At 41.1% G+C, this 5,241-nt stretch overlaps 1 long non-coding RNA gene across 1 annotated transcript in view; it reads left to right on the plus strand.

Annotated features, from left to right (window-relative positions):
- Positions 1–829: 829 nt before the first annotated feature.
- The window catches only part of LOC116515034, a 4,486-nt gene continuing 74 nt past the window's right edge, over positions 830–5,241 (plus strand). The window contains exons 1-3 of the long non-coding RNA XR_004256181.1: positions 830–1,168; positions 3,084–3,246; positions 3,883–4,018. This is a non-coding gene — a long non-coding RNA (uncharacterized LOC116515034). The remainder of the gene's footprint in view (positions 1,169–3,083; positions 3,247–3,882; positions 4,019–5,241) is intronic.

Genomic DNA, 5,241 nt, shown 5'->3' on the forward strand with positions numbered 1-5,241 from the left:
CGGACAGGTCGCAGTCGGTGTTAGTTGGGGGAGAAAGGTCGACCCCTAGGCCCCTGAAATATGGGGTTCCTCAGGGTTCGGTCCTATCCCCCCTTCTGTTCAATATCTACATGAAGCCACTGGGTGAGATCATTCGATGGCACGGGATAAAATACCATCAATATGCAGATGATACTCAGCTGTATCTGTCCGCCCCGTGCCAACTCAATGAAGCGGTTGACATGATGTGCCAGTGCCTGGAGACTGTCAGGGTCTGGATGAGAGTTAACAAGCTTGTACTCAATCCAGACAAGACCGAGTGGCTGTTGTGTTTCCCTCCCAAGAATTTGGCCAGTATTCCATCACTCAGGCTGGGGGTGTGTGAAAATTTACGCCCCTCAGACAGGGCGCGCAACTTGGGAGTCCTCCTGGACCCACAGCTGACCTTAGAACGTCACCTGTCGGCTGTGACCAGGGGGGCATTTGCCCAGGTTCGCCTGGTGGACCAGTTGCGCCCCTACCTGAACCGGGAGGCACTTGCGACAGTCACTCATGCCCTCGTGATAATAAATAAATAATAAATAAATAAATAAATAGATAGATAGATAGATAGATAGATAGATAGATAGATAGATAGATAGATAGATAGATAGATAGATAAATTCCCAGTACGGGTTTGACTAGCTGATGAGAGCTAAATAGCTTGAAATAGATCTATACTAGTCTCCCTTTATTTATTTATCAGCACAAATTGCAACACACACACACACACACACACATCCTCCATAGTTCTTCTAACTGTAATAATAATAATAGTGTAAAAACAAAACTTCCTTTGCTTTACAGCTTTACTGAAGAAAGCAAAGCTTTACCTTATGGAGCAGTGTTATACCTGAATAACACTAGGAAGAAATCAATATGTTTAGTCTGAAGAACTCCATATACCAATTCAATATATTCAAAGAACACTCCGATCAAGGAGATCAAATATGAGAAAAGATATAAAAGACCAAGAAGCTCATCAACTTACTCAAGTCACTGGCCATCAGTGTGTCTTTTGTGACCTCCACACAAAGCCACATCTGTACTAAGAGATTATTTAAATCATGAATCCATGTTAAACGTAGAAACAGTGGGAACGTGAGAGTTTCAAAGCCTGTATTAAACAAAAGAAGTCTGGAGAGCAAAGGTAAGCAAAGAACATTTTATGTCCAGGTGATTTTTTTCCCCTTTACATAAAACCTGAAGGGATGAATACCTACATAAAAGCACTTATTTCCACAGGTGAATGATGAGCTAGGTCACTAGACTGGTTCAGACAGATTCTCCTCAGATTTGATGTCAAGATCAGCTTTATGTATCCTTACTGAGAGGAAGTATTCCATTACTACTACCATTAAAATGCATTTAAATAGCAACAGTTAAGAGCATTACATTAAAATAGCTATAGTTTTCCATTTCTACTGAAAGAAAGCCACTGAAGGTTACAAAACTTGATTTGGATAAGAATGTAAACTCAAAACAATATAGGAACGAAACAGATCCCTAAATTTTAAAGCTAAGGCTACAAAAGACATTACCTCAGATCTGGTATTTTTTGTTCGTTGAGAGGGGGGAAATCAAAGTACAACTCATCCACTGCAGTGGTGGGTTTCAATTTTGTTTACTACTGGTTTGCTCTCTCTCACAATGCGTCCGGGCAGGTGGGTGGAACCTCCTTCTACCACCATTACCGGTTCGCCCGATCTGGGCCGAACCAGGAGCAACCCACCACTGATCCACTCCAACACACTTCTCAGTCCCCGTAGATTCGATAAAAGAGATCTCAACAAACCATAATAGAGCTGGAAGGGACCTTGGAGGTCTTCTAATCCAGCCCCCTACTCAAGCAGGAGACTCTATATTATTTCAGACAAGTGACACTCCAGTCTCTTCTTAAAACTGATGGAACACCCACAACTTCTGAAGGCAAGTTGTTCCACTGGGTAATTGTGCTCAGTGTTAGGAAATTTTTCTTTAGTTGTAAGTTGCTTCTCTCCTTGATTAGTTTCCATACATTGCTTCTTATCCTGCCCTCTGGTGCTTTGGAAAATAAATTGACCCCCTCCTCTTTATGGCAGCCTCTCAAATACTGAAATACTGATATCGTGTCCCCCTCTGGAACGAACTCCCCGTGGAGATTCGTATCCTCACCACCCTCCAGGCCTTCCGCATAGCCCTTAAAACCTGGCTGTTCTGACAGGCCTGGGGCTAAAGAATCGTCGCCCCTATCTCGAATGGTATGATTGTTGTGCTTTTTAATTATGTATTGTTTTGTGTTGTTGTCTACTGTCTGTATCCCCCTTCCCTTGTTTGAATTGTGAGCCGCCCTGAGTCCCCTCAGGGAAAAGGGCGGCATACAAATGAAATAAAACTTCAAACTTCAACTCTAGCCCTTCTTTTCTCTAGACTAGCCAAACCCAAATCCTGCAACTGTTCTTCGTATGTTTTAGTCCCCACTACTTTAATCATCTAAGTTGCTCTTCTTTGCATCCCACCCCCAAAAGTACCTGGGTACTTGAGAGACCGCCTGCTGCCAATTACCTCCCAAAGACCCATTAGATCACACAGGGTTGGCCTCCTCCGGGTTCCGTCCACCAGCCAATGCCACCTGGCTACCACCCAAGGAGGGCCTTCTCTGTGGCAGCTCCGGCCCTTTGGAACGAACTCCCCGCGGAGATTCAGACCCTCACCTCTCTCCAGGCCTTCCAGAAAGCCATCAAAACCTGGCTGTGGCGGCAGGTCTGGGGTTGATGAGTTCCCCTCCCCTCTTGACCTGTGTGGCTGTATGATTCTTGCTTATTTTAATCACGTGTATTGTGTTCTATGTTCCCCTTTCCCTCTTTGAGTTGTTCGCCACCCTGAGTCCCTCCCGGAAAAGGGCGGCATACAAATAAACTAAATCTTAATCTGAATCTCAAAAGCCTCAGCATCTTTTTTGTATTGTGGTGACCAAAACTGGATGAAGTATTCCAGGTGTGGAACCTTAATAAGGCTTCTGTTGTCCTCTGCTGTTGTCTGGGAATTTCAATGTGACTAAAACATTACCTTCCTTTACCCTGAAGCTGATAAGGAAGCTGAGAAGGCCATCTACAATAAGCCAAACAAAAATATTACCTACTTTTGCATAAAATTAGAACAGCACCAGGAAACTCTCAACTCTACCAAAAGATGATTGAACCCCGTGCACTGAACAAAATTTCACACAACAATGCCACCATTGGAAAGGTAAACAAGAACTGCTGAATTAAAAATAATCAGCCCATCTTAAGCACCTGGTTTATAAACTTGGTATCAACAGAGCAAAAACTGTGCAAATGACATTTGTGTAAAAGAGCACGTGGGGAAGACAATCTCAGCAGGGCAAGAAAACTTGTACTCAAACAAACTTTATCTTTCTGACAATCCAGTTCAGCTGGCAATGTCTAGAAGATTTTGTTTGATTTTGGAAAAGTTTAGGGTCAGTTAATATTTGGACAGAAGACCATCAGGAAGGTCAGCAATGGATTAAACTGGGAAATTTACACACACAAGCAGACACAAACAAACCCTGGACAAAGCAGGGGTGAAATACTCTGAAGCAGTGATGTGCAGTGAGGTTTATAGCTGGTGAGGCACTGACACAGGGGTTTCAATTTTTTTTAGATTTGTGGACTTCAACTCCCAGAATTCCACAGCCAGGCATGCTCAGAGTAAGTCAGACTAAATGAGGCACCTCGTTCTCCTGCTGCCCCCTGTAGAGGGCACTTTTTTAGAGGCTTTTTTAAACAGTTAAGCACTAAGCAGAGTCATCCACTGTGATTCTGGCAGCAACTACCTCAGTCTTTTTCCTTTTACATTTTTCTTTTCTTTTCATGATGACAGTGGTGAGGCCCTGCCTCCCCTGACTGCACGTCCCTGCTCTGAAGTCTGCTACCGGTTCGGTTTGCTACCAGTTCGCTTCTGCTACCGCAAAGTGCTGAAAAAGGAGGTTTAAGAAGCCTTTTCTGAGTCTGCAAAGGTAAATAGAACAGGGAGGGAGGAAGAGATGTGCCACGCGATTTAGATTCACTAGAAAGCAGAATTTCATCCGAACCAGAAGCATTTTTAAAAACTTTTTTTTACATTTTTCTCACCCCTGGGACAAAGGCAATGGCAAGCTATTTCTGTATAACTGACAAAACAAACAGCATTAATTTCCCCATGATATAAACACCGAGAGCCTAACTCACCTCAGGGAGTTCTTTATTTTTATCATAAATTACATAATTACTACTAATTATATTTTTTAATGAAATGGTCATCATTTTTCATTAGTTCAGTTCTTTCCAAATCCATTCCTTTCCTCTTCAGGGATATCTCATCAGGAGCAATATTCTTCAGCATAGTTTTCTGATATTTTTATGAGAAGGAGTATTTTGTTTAATTTGTAGCACAATGTAATTTGTTGTTGGAAATCACATACTTTAGACGTTTTTAAAAAAATTGACATGTTGAAAAGCTTTTGCTAGGGAACACATATGTAAATTGTTCCAGGCAGATAAGTTGTTCCCATCTGTAATTATTTTATTTTATTATTATTATCCCTAAAAGATACGTTTGTTCCCATGTGTAGTTATTTTGTGAAGGATATGATTTCTTTTATTGCTGGGTTAGAGCTCCCCTTGCTGGCTAATTTGCAGACTGCATGAGGAATTCAGAATTCAGTTTTACATTTGTGAAACTGAAGTAATTACACAAATATGTATTGGCTATTTTCCAATCAGGTATCTATTTAAGAAAAGCCTTGTTGTCAACTAAAAATTTATGCACATTGTCTAGAAATTAAAAATAATTGTGTCCTTGGTTAATACAGTCTAATCTGTAGTCTAATCTAATCTACAGCTTTCCACAGGGCAGAAAAATCTTGATGACTATTGAATCACTGCCAAGAGTGTCAGCAAATATTGACTAAAGGACATCATCAGTTTTGTACAATCTTTGATAGAAGAAATATATCTGAAAATTAACACAGGAAAATATGCCAGTTGTCATCCCTTCTACATTTGCCATTCCTGGTGCAATTGACCTTGGAGAGTGCACATAATTAGGAGATTCCTTAAGTAGACCACTGTTTGTGATTTCATGCAATTAATTTAATGGTTCCTTTCTAAAGTAGAAAAGTTTTTGGATTACTAAGGACAAATATGGAATTTTTATTTTTATGACAAATACAAAAAGAGACATCATCCTCCTGTCATCATC

Source organism: Thamnophis elegans, chromosome 11 (genome assembly GCF_009769535.1).
Source record: "Thamnophis elegans isolate rThaEle1 chromosome 11, rThaEle1.pri, whole genome shotgun sequence".
Taxonomy (NCBI): domain Eukaryota; kingdom Metazoa; phylum Chordata; class Lepidosauria; order Squamata; family Colubridae; genus Thamnophis; species Thamnophis elegans.